The sequence below is a fragment of the Pinus tabuliformis genome, chromosome 5_2 (assembly GCF_031772625.1).
Source record: "Pinus tabuliformis cultivar Carrire ecotype Pingquan chromosome 5_2, CPIR1, whole genome shotgun sequence".
In the NCBI taxonomy this organism is placed as follows: Eukaryota; Viridiplantae; Streptophyta; class Pinopsida; order Pinales; family Pinaceae; genus Pinus; species Pinus tabuliformis.
In genome coordinates this window covers 254,838,589-254,856,758 of record NC_142306.1, presented here as the reverse complement: position 1 = coordinate 254,856,758, position 18,170 = coordinate 254,838,589, and positions in this window count along the sequence as shown.

The following is an 18,170-nucleotide window of genomic DNA, read 5'->3' as shown; positions in this document are numbered from 1 at the left end:
GCAGAAAAATGATGCTTTGGCAAGGAATAAAGATTACGGGAATCCACAGGTGTCGAATAACAAGGCTAATGAACAACCTAGTAGTTCGACAACAACTTTGACCAAAGTTGTGCCACCCACCATTCTTGAATTAACAATAAAACTGCCAAAGGGAGTAGTACACAAGTCGACATTTAATCCTCGCGCCAGAGTGGCGTAGCATTATAACATAGTGGAAGATTTGGCCCAATCGCCATCCGCTATGTCGACCCTTGAAGTACTATAGAATTGCCCATCCCAAAGGTAGGCTTTGTTATCGGCTATTGGTGGGGTTGATCCTAAGGATTCCAATCTTGTATCCTTCGACCACAAAGGATACGATCCTCAGTTACCAGCTCAACTAGCTTTCCTTATTCAAGTGAAAGCCCTCAACAAAACTATTCACCGAACAATCATTGATGAGGGGGCATCTACATGTATTATGTCGATGAGTTGCTGGAAAACTTTAGGGTCTCCGACCTTGTCGCGATCTTCGACGATATTGAAAGCATTCGACGGAAGGACCTATACCCCGTGCGGTATCCTAAATAACTTGCAAGTTGAACTAGGGGGAAAAACAGTAGGAATTGATGTTGAAGTAATTGATGGAAACCTCGATTACAACATCCTACTGGGAAGGCCCTGGATATATGCCATGGCCGCAGTTGTGTCGACCTACTTCAGGAAGATTGCATTTCCCTTTCAAGGAGGAATTACAGTCGTCGACCAACAAACTTTCCTCCCCGACAGTTCACAAGTTACGGGAAGCATTCCAATGATCCATGGAAGCAATCATTCGCTTCAAAATATTGGAGTAGGTCTCCTAAAAGACCCTGCCTTAATGGGTACTTTTGCCCTACCACCTGCAAGTAATCTGGCGGAAGTGGCCACAGTGGAAACCTACAAATTGAAATCTTCTATACCTAATGGATTCGGAATATTCCTAAACATTTTGTCAGTGTGGATCATCACCCTAATAGAAATACTGTAAATACAGTGGGCTCCGAGGACAGTTCTAATCTCGTGTCAACCTCATTAAAAAATGAAACAAGGAGTCATGAGGATAGTTCTTTTACTGTGTCAACCTCATTAAAAAATGAAACAATCTCCTTTCCAAATCTCAAAGGTAAACCTTCATTCCAACCACCAAGTTGAATGCAATGAAGCTTGGGGGGCATGCACCTCGATTTGCGTTGTTATGCTGGGGGCAGGCAAACTTATCATCGAGCAGTTTTAGCACACAATTCATGCTCGTTAAAAAATAAACGCAAGATCCGAGCAGTTTTAGCACATAGTTCATGCTCGTTAAAAAATAAACATAAGATCGAGCAAATATTTCCACCCGCATTTAAGCTCGTTAAAAAATGAACTATCCCAGTAAATAACCACTGTGAATGTAATATCATCAGCCATTAAAGCCTTGGTCGTGTTTGCCCGTCACCTCCACTTTTCCATTGGCCAATCGTTCACCTCCATATGATTGTTTACCAATTTTGAGGAACAGCTGCGAAGAGTGATTTCACTAGCCATCCTTGTGACACTGCCATGATTGGAAAATTCCAACCTGTACCTGGAATCAACTGCTAACCCGTTTTATCACTCGTTCCTCAAAAGACAGGTCTTCTTTAAGCTCTTTTCATCTGACTCGTAAAATATGAAAAGATTGCCGAGTCCTTGGCCTTCCAGCTCGTTAAAGGGACAGGAAGTGCTATCCCCCCTCTAGATTTTAATCTTTTTGGACCTGAGGGATTATTGCAAAAAAAGATCGAGCGCTTGTTTTATTCGGCTCGTTAAAACTATCGAAAACTCATCCCTTCTGTATTGTTTTATACTTTTTCGGACCTAAGGGATTAGATGACGAAAAAGGAATTTTAGAGTTAACTTTATGTACCTTTTCAGACTCTCTAAAAATGAAAAGGACCGAGTTATATTTGTCGTTAGACTCGTTAAAATCATTAAATAGCGACAAACTTGTCTTTCGACGAGAACGCGTTTCACTATCGCTAGGCTCGTTAAAACATAGCGATGGCCTTGCCCGAAGGGCAGGTTATAGAACAAGCATATGTTATCCTCCTCAAGCTTGACAAAAATAAAGAGGTACTGGTCAGCAATGACTGGGGAAAATTTGGGAAAAACTATAGAAAACTTTGATGGTAGCAAGTCGCTCTTGAACATGACACTTTTCCTCCGTACCACAATCGGGTTGGGTTGTTTCATTCACTGGTCACATCCATGGTCTCGCCATACCATCCATATTTGGGGTAATGCTACTGATCCATCGCATCAGTGTCGCCACATGTTCAAGAGAAGTCGTTCAAAAAAGTCAACCGTGTCCCATCCACTGCCGTACATTATCCTTCATCCTTTCATGACCGCCACCCTGAATCATATGTCAAAGATCGTTTTCACCTCCATCAAAATCATTAGCTCCGTTTCGTGTCATTGATGTGGGATTCATTAAGGCCCTCCTTTGACGGATCGCTTCCTGTCGACATCCGCTCATTATCCAAGAAGTTGATCTAGGAACAACCTCTTCAGTACTTTGAAGCTTGCATGCCTCAATGGCAAGTTTCTCACTTCCGGCGACAGGTATACATCAATGACCTTCGACCGAAAGATTTTGCATGGTGTTCGACGCCAAGTCCTTTATTCACACCACGTGAATTGTACTGTAGTACCTTGAGGGTCATTATCATTATCGGTGATTCCTCTCGTGCTTGTTAACGGTTTACCTCATTGACCGGTAATCAAGTGATGTCTTTCCATGTTTGACTTCAGAACATTTCTCACATGGATCGACTTGTACTTATAGTGAAGATTGAACGAGTTTGAAGACCCCGGATCTAGTTTCATCCATCCGGGCTGCGATATATATTCAGGAAAGATAAAGACATTGACATGTACATCATTGTAGCAGATAATCATCCTACCCAAAGCATGGTAATTTCATCAAAATTATCAGTCTACCACCAGACGATTGTCTGTTCTATGTACAAAAAAATGAATTTATAAAGCTGAGCATGGGAATGCCCGCCTCAGCTAGATCATGAAAGCAGTATGAAAAATAATTTATTGTATTGTATCTTATTACAAGTCTCCTCCCAGCATTGGATAAACTTAGGATCCTCTTGATAAAGCATTTCACCCGATAAACGGCCTCATACTTTAGGGGGCAACTATTATATACATATTTGTGGCTTACAGCATTGAGCATGAAATGTCCATAATCTAAGTGTTATAGACATTTTTGTGCCTTACAGCATTGAGAATGAATTTTCCATAATCTAAGGGATCCAAAGTCCCTAAACATGTTGTTCCTACCCCTAGAGGAACAAGGCTAACAAACCACAGCAATTCACAGAAGTTCTCCACCAGAAACTGCTCAAAAACAAGTCAATTCAGGATCATTTCAGTGGCTACACTAGCTGTTTGCGCTGAATGTCAAAGCCAACACTGGCTACCTGCGTTGAATGTCAAAGGGAACACTGGCTACCTGCGCTGAACAAGAGTGGACATGTGGCAGGCTCATTTCTCAAGGTGTCAAAACCCAGGAAGCTTCCAAAATGACACTTGCCTCAGGGAATTCGACTAGGGATGAGTAAGAGGTTGCAAATCTCCAAGTGGAAGCAAGAACCTCCAAGTGGACTCAAGAACTGATAGAGGGAGAGGACACTAGTCAGATCTCAAGCTGACTCATCCTCTCTCCAAACATCTATATATGGATCTCTCCTCCATGAGATCTAGAGGCTGGAATTTTGTTATTGCAAAGAATTGTTGTTGGTTTGAGATTGGAATCATTGGGTGCTTAATGCTTTGAAGGGGGTGAAGATAGGAATTCCATTTGCTGGGAAGGAGATGCTGGATTGGAGCCCTCTGGGTTGTATCTCTTCCTGAACCTTGTTATTCATCAATAAAGCTATCTTGGTTTCTCCTATATACTGATGTATTCTTGATGTATGATTGCATTAGTGTATTTGGTTTATTTCTAATCCTAAACTAGTTATGAATGTGAATATCTGTCTTTGTGTAGTGTTCTTCTCTTGTCGCAAGTAGTTGTCCTCTTGTCGCAAGTAGCTGTTCTCTTGTGATCTTGCAGGAACCCGTTGAAGCTGGACAAGCAAGAAGGCAAGTAGCTGTGAACTCCCAAAAAGAAGAGAGACTGGATCGAGGGACAAACGGAAGACACCGATAAGTCTATTGATCTCTCTTCTTTCACATTTCATAAAGGAAGAAACCAGAATAGCTGTCTCTGTTTGTTGCTAAGGCACTGTCACACCTTAGGTGGATAGGATTGTCCTGCATAGGCATTTTTCCCCACAAAAAATTGGCGACTTCGTTGGGGAGATCTGTGTAGTCATTTTATTTGTGTTTCTATCATTGTTTGTTTCATAGACTTGACAACAACAATCGAACTGCATCTGCTTTTCCCAGATGCAAAGTAGACAGTTGCTGCTTTGATCCAATCACTGGACTTGTCTATGATCTGAACAATGGACTCACAAATGATTTGATGATCCTTTGTGATAGATCTTAGTACTCCCTCAAAGCATCCCTTTGATTTCACCTTGCTTGTTGCTTTTATTTGGCCTGAAACAGTGAATTAAATAGCAATCTGTGACCCAAAACCTGTGAGAAACGAGAGTTTCTCCTTCAGCGCAGACACAGAGAAGGGATTCTGCATTTCAACATAGGTCCCGTGAAGGCTACCTATGCTGAATGTCAAAACCCCTGTGTTGAGGTTGCACTGAACCAGTTTGCCCTTGTGCAGCTGGGGTTCTCTGCTTTGTTTTGCCTTGTTTTGATCTCTGATTTTTGCAGCCTGTAACCAGCATAGGTACCAGTCTGATAACTCCTTTTCTCTGCTTAGGTTCCACCTCCTTTTGTAAAAAAATACTGTGAGTGCTTTTATGTGTTTGTGGCGTCATTTACAGTTTTCCTTTGCATGAGTGAAATAGTCATCTTGTAGCCCTTGATTCAGATCTGTTGATTGTGATCTTAGGAGAGAGTTCATTGGCTGTTTGCAGTTGATTATACATTTACTTTTGCATTTGGTTTAAGTTTGTCTCTTTTAAGTGTTGAAACAAGTATTCATTTCGAAAATCGTTAAGTGTTGTAATCTCTTCTACCCTCTCTGATTTCGAAAAAGTAAACTTGTTTTTGTTTATCATTTAAAAGCAAATTCAAAGTTGTACAAAAATCTTTCTTTGTAGGCATCAATACTAAGAAAGCGGAAAACAAACACCTGCATTGTGCATTAGAGTGTGCTTATTGCTCTTTGAGAAAGGATGGTGTCTTTCTTTTCCCTTAGTAGCTAGGATTTTCAAAGTTGAAAAGATATAAAGCTTACTTATCATCTTTAGACTGCATTTAGGAATTGTATCATACATCTCGTGGTGAACCTTGAAAGGAAAACTTCTAAAAATATCAACCTAAAATAAATTGAATGAACTTAACAACGCTTTGCAACATAACGCACACCATAGAGGTCTAGGCTAGAGACGTGTTCCGGCGTCGTTAAGCCTGGTGACTGTTGATCTCGTGGATGGTGGGTGATTCCTCCTGAGGGACGATAGCGCCAGTATGGATTGTGCTCCCACGTACCGTCGCGTATATATTGGGAGACCCCTATAGGCATAAAACCTTTATCCTTAGGAAGCCGTGTCGGCCGCCCTACTGATCGCAATGCATTGAACACAGCATTCAGGAAGATCGACTGCCCGTACCCTAAAAAGTATTCTACGGTTTTGCGAAAAGTTTGGCACACCCTCTGCCTAGAACTCCAGAGCAGTTCCTTTTGGCCTTTTTCAGACTCTATAACGGAAAAATTCCATCCGAGCATTTGTCACTTCGGGCTCGTTAAAACATCGAAGGAGACTAGAGTCATCTTTAGCTTTTTCTCGACTCTTTAAAACTAAAAAAGCAAGTTGTGTCTAAGCGTCGTTAAAAATTTATTTTAAACGGAACAATCACCCTTTATTCCTGCATTGATCTTTAGGTTGAAAAAATGGAGCACACCAACCAAGGAATTCCCCTTGGTGGAAATTCTAGTCCCTTCTCCTCTTGGGGAGATGTTGGTGCGCCCCATATGGCCACATTGTCGCTTCCAGGACTGACAATTGGCCTGCCAGTCTGGCTCTTTTCAACCAATGTCGTTCAGAACACCACCATTCCTGAACAGTCGAGTCAACAGTTAGACCAGACCAGAGTTGCCAACCAGCCTTCTACCTCATCTAACTCTTCCTCTCCTCCTTCCTCTTCGCTTGACGGAACTGGTAAAACAAAAAACCAAGTTCCTAAGGAGAAGAAGGAAAAGAAGAAGAAAGAGAAGAAGAAGAAGGAGCCAAAAGCGACTGGGGGCAAACGAGTGTCGTCTGACAAAAATCCACACACAGCACTGACCAGGCCTAAATTGCCATGTGTCATATGTAAGAGAGACCACTTCCACAGAGATTGTCCCTGCATCCCTCGGATACTAAGGGATTGGTCTCCCCGTTTTCACAATTCGGTAGCATCAACCTCTGATAGCCATGTTGACTGCTCACCGTCGACTAGTGAAAGTGAAGTCCCAGGACAGAGAGGGAAAGCTAGATTTCCCTATAAACTGTGTGAAGGCGACCATGCCATCCACCGTTGTCCCTTATTAGACGAGGCTAAAAGAGTTCTGGAAGATCGCCCGATTTTACGAGCACAACTTCCTCCTGGATATCAAAAACTCCTGCCAAGTCCTTCACTAGTTGAGAACACGGCTGGCCCGCCCAGGTCGTCAGCCGAAGCACCTATCATTGAAGATGAACCGTCTGGATCCATGCCTGACGAAAGTCAAAAGGTTGAGACGGCAGTTGACCCGGTTTTGCCTTCAGAGGCTCTATCTTCGAATGATACCATCACAGAGGAGAATAAAGACGACACCGTCCAAATTCTCTTCATCAACACAGACTCCGACGAACAAAGGGGCAATTTGCCCATTCCTTTATCGCAGGAAGGAACTTCTTTAGAGTCATATCCGGCCATTTATTCGGTCCCACCACCAAGCAACCTAGTTGTCTCGTTCGACTGGAACCAACTAGGCAGACCCCGGTTGCCAGCAAGCATACCATTCAGAATTATCGTTCAAATATACAGAATGGTAATGGATGGCACTATCATTGATGAGGGGGCATCTGTGAGTATCCTTTCCTCTATTGCTTGGAAAGCGCTTGGTTCGCCAGTGCTTTTTCCTGAGATGAGAAATCTATCAGGCTTTGATAAAGGAACCAGTCGACCTTTAGGGATCCTCCCCAATGTGCCTATAACATTGAAAGGGAAGACCATTCAAATGAACGTGATGGTCGTTCAAGGACCCTTGGATATAACCTACTCCTTGGACGAGACTATATATATTGCATGGGAGCTATAGTCTCTTCACTCTTTAGAGTAATGTGTTTTCCGCACGAAGGAAGAATGGTCAAGCTCGTGGACCAACTTTCATTTCCCGGATCACGCATTGCAAATAGCCATATACCATCCCTAAATGGTCTATTCACGCAAGAAGTGTCTCAACCCACGGTCCGTCCTCCTGATGAGCGCAAGTAATCTGGGAGGATATGATTGGAACCCAGGGGGCATGCGTCCTGGTCTGCTTCGGCAGGAAAACTTTGGGTATAGGGTAGGTTTCCATGGGAGAATATGACTAGTCTGTATCCCGCCCATGCTTGAAGAGGGTTATTCTAGAATAAGATTCTTTTGTCAAAGTTATGTGAGTTGACGAGCATCGTCGCTCACCTTTGTCTATTTCGGTAGACATTGCTGAGGAAGTGTTTTGTTTGAAAGATTAACGAGACAATCTTTGGGTAACCTGAAAGAGGTAAGCCTCTCTCGTTAAAACAATTGTTTTGACGGAAAAGAAGTAGAGGTAACCTTGAAATCGTACTTTATACTGGGGGCATGCAAACCTTTTGGAGTGGAAGCAACGAGCGGTTATTTATCTGTTTTTTTGGGTTAGCCGTTTCCTAACTTGCATAAAGAAAGGATGCGGGGCATAGCTTTCTGAGATGAAGCTCCATAAAAAATAGAATCTCAATGAGACACTCTTATCATATGACTGGGTAATCGAGCAGTTTTAGCACAAATTTCATGCTCGTTAAAAAATAAACACAAGATCCGAGCATTTTTAGCACATAGTTCATGCTCGTTAAAAAATAAACATAAGATCGAGCAAGTGTTTCAATCCGCGTTTAGGCTCGTTAAAAAATGAACTACCCGGTAAATAACCACTGTGAATGTAACCTTATCAGCCATTAAAGCCTTGGTCGTGTTTGCCCGTCACCTCCACTTTTCATTTGGCCGATCGTTCACCTCCATATGATTGTTTACCCATTTTGAGGAACAGCTACGAAAAGTGATTTCACCTAGCCATCCTTGTGACACTGCCGTGATTGGAAAATTCCAACCTGTACCTGGATTCAGCTGCTAACCCTGTTTATCACTCGTTCCAAAAAAGACGAGTCTTCTTTAAGCTCTTTTCAACTGACTCGTAAAATATGAAAAGATTGTCGAGTCCTTGGCCTTCCAGCTCGTTAAAGGGACAGGAAGTGCTATCCCTCCTCTAGATTTTAATCTTTTTGGACCTGAGGGATTATTGCACAAAACGATCGAGCGCTTGTTTTATTCGGCTCGTTAAAACTATCGAAAACTCATCCCTTCTGTATTGTTTTATACTTTTTCGTACTTAAGGGATTAGATGACGAAAAAGGACTTTTGGAGTTAACTTTATGTACCTTTTCAGACTCTCTAAAGATGAAAAGGACCGAGTTATCCTTGTCGTTAGACTCGTTAAAATCATTAAATAGCGACAAACTTGTCTTTAGACGAGAACGAGTTTCACTATCACTAGGCTCGTTAAAACATAGCGATGGGCTTGCCCGAAGGGCAGGTTATAGAACAAGCATATGTTATCCTCCTCAAGCTTGACAAAAATAAAGAGGTACTGGTCAGCAATTACTGGGGAAAAATTGGGAGAAACTCAAGAAAACTTTGATGGTAGCAAGTCGCTCTTGAACATGACACTTTTCCTCCATACCACAATCGGGTTGGGTTGTTTCATTCACCAGTCAAATCCATGGTCTCGCCATAACATCCATATTTGGGGTAATGCTACCGATCCATCGTATCAGTGTCGCCATATGTTCAAGAGAAGTCATTCAGAAAAGTCAACCATGTCCCATCCACTGCCATACATTATCCTTCATCCTTTCATGACCGCCACCCTGAATCATATGTCACAGATCGTTTTCACCTCCATTAAAATCATTAGCTTCGTTCCGTGTCACTGATGTGGGATTCATCAAGGCCCTCCTTTGACAGATCACTTCTTGTCGACATCAGCTCATTATCCAAGAAGTTGATCTAGGAACAACCCCTTGAGTACTTTGAAGCTTGCATGCCTCAATGGCAAGTTTCTCACTTCCGATGACAGGTATACATCAATGACCTTCGAACGAAAGATTTTGCATGGTGTTCAACGCCAAGTCCTTTATTCACACCACGTGAATTGTACTGCAGTACCTTGAGGGTCATTACCATTATTGGTGATTCCTCTCGTGCTTGTTAACGGTTTACATCATTGACCGGTAATCAAGCAATGTCTTTCCATGTTCGACTTCAGAACAGTTCTCACATGGATCGACTTGTACTTAGAGTGAAGATCGAACGAGTTTGAAGACCCCGGATCTAATTTAATCTATCCGGGCTGCGATATATATTCAGGAAAGATAAAGACATTGACATGTACATCATTGTAGCAGATAATCATCCTACTCAAAGGATGATAATTTCATCAAAATTATCAGTCTACCATCAGACGATTGTCTGTTCTATGTACAGAAAAATGAATTTATAAAGCTGAGCATGGGAATGCCCGCCTCAGCTAGATCATGAAAGCAGTATGAAAAATAATGTATTGTATTGTATCTTATTACAGGTCTCCTCCCAGCATTCGATGAACTTCGGATCCCCCTGATAAAGCATTTCACCCGATAAATAGCCTCATACTTTAGGGGGCAACTGTTATAGACATTTTTGTGCCTTACAGTATTGAGCATGAAATTTCCATAATCTAAGGGATCCAAAGTCCCTAAACATGTTGTTCCTACCCCTAGAGGAAAAATGCTAACAAACCACAGCAATTCACAGAATTTCTCCACCAGAAACTGCTCAAAAACAAGTCAATTCAGGATCATTTCAGTGGCTACACTAGTTGTTTGTGTTGAATGTCAAAGCCAACACTGGCTACCTGCGTTTAATGTCAAAGGGAACACTGGCTACCTGCGCTGATCGAGAGTGGACATGTGGCAGGCTCATTTCTCAAGGTGTCAAAACCCAGGAAGCTTCCAAAATGACACTTGCCTCAGGGAATTCGACTGGTGATGAGTAAGAGGTTCCAAATCTCCAAGTGGAAGCAAGAACCTCCAAGTGGACTCAAGAACTGACAGAGGGAGAGGACACTAGTCAGATCTCAAGCTGACTCATCCTCTCTCCAAACATCTATATATGGATCTCTCCTCCATGAGATCTAGAGGCTGGAATTTTGTTATTGCAAAGAATTGTTGTTGGTTTGAGATTGGAATCATTGGGTGCTTAATGCTTTGAAGGGGGTGAAGATAGGAATTCCATTTGCTGGGAAGGAGATGCTGGATTGGAGCCCTCTGGGTTGTATCTCTTCCTGAACCTTGTTATTCATCAACAAAGCTATCTTGGTTTCTCCTATATACTGATGTATTCTTGATGTATGATTGCATTAGTGTATTTGGTTTATTTCTAATCCTAAACTAGTTATGAATGTGAATATCTGTCTTTGTGTAGTGTTCTTCTCTTGTCCCAAGTAGCTATTCTGTTGTGATCTTGCAGGAACCCGTTGAAGCTGGACAAGCAAGAAGGCAAGTAGCTGTGAACTCCCAAAGAGAAGAGAGACTGGATCGAGGGACAAACGAAAGACACCGGTAAGTCTATTAATCTCTCTTCTTTCACATTTCATAAAGGAAGAAACCAGAATAGCTGTCTTTGTTTGTTGCTAAGGCACTGTCACACCTTAGGTGGATAGGATCGTCCTGCATAGGCATTTTTCCCCAGAACATTAAGGGATCCAATGTCCCTAAACATGTTGTTCCTACCCGTAGAGGAACAAGGCTAACAAACCACAGCAATTCACAGAAGTTATCCACCATAAACTGCTCAAAAACAAGTCAATTCAGGATCAATTCAATGGCTCCACTAGCTGTTTACGCTGAATGTCAAAGCCAACACTGGCTACCTGCACTGCAACGCAAGTAGAAGCACTACTAGGGTGCGTTGAGCGAGAATTGCCAAATGGAAAGTTCATTCCAAGAGGTGTCAAGACCCAAGAAGCTTCTAGAATCTTGCTCAATGACACTTGCCTCAGTGAATTCGACTGGTGATGAGTAAGAGGTTCCCAATCTCCAAGTGGAAGCAAGAACCTCCAAGTGGAATCAAGAACTGACAGAGGGAGAGGACACTAGTCAGGTCTCAAGCTGACTCATCCTCTCTCCAAACATCTATATATGGATCTCTCCTCCATGAGATCTAGAGGCTGGAATTTTGTTATTGCAAAGAATTGATGTTGGTTTGAGATTGGAATCATTGGGTGCTTAATTCTTTGAAGGGGGTGAAGATAGGAATTCCATTTGCTGGGAAGGAGATGCTGGATTGGAGCCTTCTAGGTTGTATCTCTTCCCGAACCTTGTTATTCATCAATAAAGCTATCTTGGTTTCTCCTATATACTGATGTATCTTTGATGTATGATTGCATTAGTATGTTTAGTTTATTTCTAATCCTGAACTAGTTATGAATACGAATCCATGTCTTGTGTAGCGTTCTCTTCTTGTGATCTTGCAGAAACCTCTTGAAGCTGGGCGAGCGAGAAGGCAAGTAGCTGGGAACTCTCCAAGAGAAGAGAAACCGGATCGAGGGACAAATTGAAGACACCGGTTAGTCCATCCATCTCTATTCATTCTTAATTCATAAAGGAAGAATACTAGAATAGTTGTCTCTGTTTGTTGCTAAGGCACTGTCACACCTTAGGTGGATAGGATCGTCCTGCATAGGCATTTTTCCCCACAACAAAGGGCACTAAGGATGAAAAGTACTCCTTGGTCGTAAAAGATCAAGCGGTTCTCTCAAGTATTATTTTATACTTTTTCAGGCTTGGGAGACACAAATTTACGAAAAAGGTCAACCCTCGAGTTTTCTTAAGTTTTTTCAGACTCTCTAAAATTGAAAAATGCCAAGTTTCTCCTATACTAGACTCGTTAAAATTTCACAGTAAAGGACCTGTTCAATTACAAACAGGAATGAACCACTCCTTCTTAGGGTTCGAATTTAAACTAATTTGGACTCATCCGTAGGATGAGCTTATAATCAAGCAAATGTTATCCTCCTCAAGCTTGTCAAAAATAAAGAGGTACTTGCCAGAAATGGTGGGGGAAAAGAGAGAAAAATGAGCCTGTTTGTCATACTTTATAACCACTCTTGAACACGACACTTTTATTCACCTGGGTTGGGAAATCCTTTTCTAATAGTTTATCAAACAACATTGAAAGTCTTTAGCCGGTTTTTGGGTATTAACTTTGGGTCAATTGTCACCAAGCCATCTGTCGTGTCATTATGTGTTCAAGAGGTCACTGCCAATAAGCCATTCATCTGCAAAATATCTGTCATCCATCTTGACCATCCCTGAGTCAATCCTTGCAACTAAATTTCTTCAACTTGATCTATGATTTCGTGTTGTGGGCTTGCCTGCGATGGATCGCTTTCTATCAACTTCAGCTCATTATTTAGAAATATGATCTAGAAATCGTTAGTACCTTGAGATCTGCATGCCTCAATGGCAGGTTTCTTGCCTTTGACGATAGTTTGCATCATCGACCTTCGATCAGAGGATTCCGTGACATCTTCGACATCAACAAATTTATTCACATTTCATGGATTGTACTGGGTACTTTGAGAGCCATTGAAATCACTGGAGGTTTCTCTCACACTTGTTAATAGTTTACATCATTGACTGGTAATCAAGTGGTTTCTACCATGTTCGACATCAACACATTCATTTGCATGGATAGAATCGTACTGTTTCGGGAAGTAGAAATGAAGACCTTGGATCTAGTTTCCACAATCCAGGCTGCGAGGAATTTTGTATTCATTATATAATGGACTATTCATAAAGAGATGGCTGCGCCCATACTGTGTCCACATGAGTCTATACTTGTGATGTTTTACAAGATCATTCATGTAACAGAGCAGTAGTTAGTTTTCTAAGTCAGTTTTGATCTGAGTATGGGAATGCCTACCTCAGCGATGATATGATCTCATATATATATCTTGCATTGAATGTTTTTACAGGTTCCAACCAGACTCTCCACAAGATGGTCCTTGAAATGATAAAGTACTTCACTCTTCCTAAATGATAAATGAAATCCTCATCTACTATAGACTTCGCACTTTAGGGGGCAATCTGTTACACAGACATATCGTCACCATGATTATTTGCAGTCAGTATGGGTCTATCATCACTTGTACTGTCCTCCTAAGCAAGTCTCAAACCTCATCTCTTCAAGTCAAGCTTTGAAAATAAGAGAAAGACATTAAAAATCAATGAAACTCTGGTTCCGCACTTTCTCTCACTGTTACCTTGGGTCTCGCACCCTCTGTTTACAAAAACTGAAGACCTGCCCACTCTATCCCTAAAGGTGTGGGTGTGGATCCCTGTGAAAGTAAAAAATGCGCAAGTTTATTCTAAAAAACTCACTTTGGGTTAATTCTAGATGATTCTAGAAGGAATTTTGACGTGGATTTGCCGCTCTTAGGTGGTTCATGCATCCCAAAAGAGAAGGAGCTAATCCCTTGATGAGAGGAGCTATCCCTTTGAAGGAGGGCTTTATCCCTTTGAAGGAGGACCTAGTAACTTCCCTCCATTGCACTATAAATTTAGGCATTGGGCTAGTTGCTAGGGAGGTTAGAAGCTGAACATTGTTTAGGGCAAATGCTGGTGAAATTAAGACTTCCTAGTTGAGCTTAAGAGGAGAGGTCACATACCTTTTTGGCTTCATTGGGAAGTGAGTGAAACTGGTCAAAGTAGAGGAGATTTCTTGCTGGACCCTGGGAGGAGCTTGTACAGCGTCAAGGCACAGGTTGTAAAGTTTTTCTTCTTTTGAATTAATACAATCAAACTCATTTTTCTCAACAAGTATCTCATGTTATTTGTTTCATGAACTCCTTGACTTTCATGTTAGATATGTTTTAGATATTGCATTTTCAGGTGGTATTTAATTTGCTTTCTTGTTTTTGTTTGTAGATTCATGGCAAAGGAGCTCATTTGGATCAAAGGAGCGAGGGCATCCACAAACTTGCGTTGGACCTAAGGTAGGCCCTAAAACAATTGTTTGCCTTTGTTTATAAAATCATATTTAGAGAAAGATAGTGTCTGGTTGGTTTGCTTGTCATTATGTCTTCTTTAGATTCTAGGAAGGTCTATCGTGTCCGCAAGATCGACTTATTCTGTGTGACAGCTGTGTACCTATGTGTATACACAACTTGGACTAGGTTAACCAGTGTATACAAGTTAAAACATTCTCTTTCCTCAATTTCTTGATTCTGATCTGTAATCCTTTGTCCCATCATCATGTTCTTCTTTGCCTTTACTCTGTCACCTTTTAATAGGCCTGTTACAATGTGAGTTTCCATCATACATCACTTTATCATTTTTGAACTGACCTGTATGTGGGTTTCCATCAAGAACAACACATGTACCATAATGCCAACAATCTCCCCCTTTCGACTTGATGGAAACCATATTGGTGTTGATCACTTCAATTTGTATAACCTGTTAGATATATCAAGCAACACCAATATACTTTCCCCCTTTGACATCAAGGGAAAAAGGTGGACCAAGAGATTTCCCCCTTAGTACATGCTGAGATGCACTATACTATCCATGCTCTCCCCTGAGCACATGCATAGTCTGCAGAAATACTTTTTCAAAATAATAACATGACTCTATAACTCAACTATGTGAGTATGACCTTCCTATCAACAATGACTCATACATACATCAATCACCCAACCAAGTGCGGATACACCAAATGTTCATACATGACTAAAAATTGGAATTATTACATCATCCTTCCCATGCAAAGTGGGAGTAAAAATTACATCATGTGTCCAAAACGACTCATTCATAATAGACTATGACAGAAAGAGACATATTATTACACCATAGGTCTTTACATGACATTTTCATCAAATGACATTAATAATTGAGACCATAGCTATCTTTAGCAACCATGATGCCAACAATGCATTATATTTTGAAGGCTAATGCTCCCCCTGAATCTATGCTACTTGTGCATTGTCAACAATTCATTCATCAAGGCATCTTCATCAATCAAATAAACATCAATGGGAAAACCATATCAACAGACTAGAACCATCAATATGAAACTGAATAGCCATGTCAGAAACTGATTTTGAGTCTCACCCACTGTTTTTGTATCAAAAAAACATATACGCTACTACTAGCACATAAACTCGTGTATACACACGACTCTACTTCATAAAATCTGTGTATAGAAAATGATCCTCTGAATCTGAACAAACTGGTTTTAACAACAAGATGAGGCAGAAACAACTCCTAGCTTTTTTCTGAGATATTAAAATGATTCTCTAGGAAGATGTTTGGTAAATATATTAGCGACCTGATCCTTGGAGGGAACATACTCTATTTTAACCTTTTGTTCAAGTACTTGTTCTCGTATAAAGTGGTACTTAATGGGTATGTGCTTGGTCTTGGAATGCATAATAGGATTTCTTGAGATATTAATCGCACCTGTATTGTCACATCGCATGGAGATGAGTGGAGAACATGTAATTTGAATATCATGTAATGTCTACATCATCCAGAGAATTTGTGTGCAAAAAGAAGTGGTAGCCACATATTCTTCTTCCGCTGTAGATAAGGCAATCAAAATTTGTTTCTTACTGAACCAAGATAATCATCGTGATCCCATATAGAATTCACCTCCACTAGTGTTTTTTTAGTCTCCAACATTTCCAGCCCAATCCGCATCTGTATATGCATGAAGAGTGAGATATGTATCTTTCAGATACCATAGACCAAAGTCTTGACTTCCTTGGAGATATTTGAATATTCTTTTTACTACCTAAAGATGTGATTCCTTTGGATTGGCTTGAAATGTTCCAAAAATTCCTACAACATGCATGATATCTAGTCTAGTACCTATTAGATAAAGTAGACTTCCAACCATAAATATGTTCTCTGGTTGATTCACTGTAGGAGATTCATCATTAGAACTGCGACTACTTCCTATTACCATTGGAGTACATACTGGTTTGGAATCTTTCATTCCGTACTTCTTCATAATTTTCTTGAGATATTTAGTTTGTGAGAGAAAGATGCCATCTTTTGTTTCTTCCACTTGTAGACCAAGAAAAGACATTTCGAATTCTTGTTGCATAACAGAAGCAAAGTTTTGACTCATAGATTCTTCATTACTATCAAAGATGATATCCTCAACATAAACAACAATAATTAGCAGTTTATCATTCTCAATTTTTGTATATAAGTTTATGTGCACGGATCCTTTTGTGAATCCTTGTTGTTCAATATATTTGTCAAGACGATAATACCATGCCCTCAGACCTTGTTTCAGTCCGTATAAATCCTTTTTGAGTTTATATACAAGCTTTGCATCATTTCCCAGAATGAATCCTTCCAGTTGTTCAACATATACTTCTTCTAGATCTCCATTAAGGAATGCATATTTTACATCCATTTGATAAAGTTTGAATTTTTGAAAACTTGAATGAATAAGAAGCATTCTTATGGATTCAAGTCTAGCGACAGGTGCAAAAGTTTCTTCAAAGTCTATACTTTCTTGTTGTGCATACCCTTTACAAACAAGTCTTGATTTATTCCTAATTACCTCTCCATTTTCATTCAACTTATTCTCGAATGTCCATTTTGTCCCTATAACATTTTTATCATGAGGTATAGGAACTAATTCCCAAGTATCATTCTTTTCAATTTGGTCATGTTATTCATCCATGGCCTTAACCCAACATTCATCTTTTCTAGCTTCATTTACATTTTGTTGTTCTTTGGAGGATAATAAGGATAGATAACTAGAAGATCCTACAAGAGTTCTTTTTGTTTGTACTCCAGATCCTTTATCTCCTAGAATTTGAGATTCTGGATGATTCTTTTGAACATACTTGGATGGAGCCTTCTCCCTGTTAGATGTATCTTCTTCTGATGCTTCATTTTTTTCTTTGTCTATATCATTTCGATATGATACGGGGAAGCATTCAACATCTTCATTGTTATCATCCTCTTTTACTGATGTCACATGTTTCAGATTTTTGCATGCTTCATATATTACAACATCAATGCATTCAATAATTTTTTGAAGTATCTTATTATAACATTTGTATCTTTTACTTCTAAATGAATAACCAAGAAATATTCCTTCGTCTGCTCTGGGTTCAAACTTACCAATTTTTTGATCAGTCTTCTTGATGAAACGTTTACTTCCAAAAACTCTAAAGTGTTTTACAGTGGGAGTCTTACCATACCAAAGTTCATATGGATTTTGATCACTATTTACACATACATGAGCTTTGTCGAGAATATGTTATGAAACCAGCTCAAGAAAAGATAGAAAAGAAAGATCAACGCCTTAGAATTCAGCCTCTTTGAGGGGGCAACCTCCTTTACATTACATAAATGAACAATTCTTGGATGATACAAATGACAAAACCTCCTTTCTATATATAGGAGTCTAAGGAGTCACAATATAATCCAGCCAACCTAACAATAATAATATAAAGCCACAAAAATAATAATAGAGGGATTCTATGGGGCACAGAAATAACAATATGTGGGTAATAGGGGCACAACAATATAAATAAGGGGTATAACTACAATAGTAATGGGGTAATCACTAGTATTATAGGGACCCAACATGCCCCTCTCCTTCAAAAAAAGTGTTGTCCTCAACGCTTGAGCAGTTCTGGATACTTCTGCATAAAATTATCATCCTCCCATGTGGAATCTTCAGTGGATAAGTTCTTCCACTTGATAAGA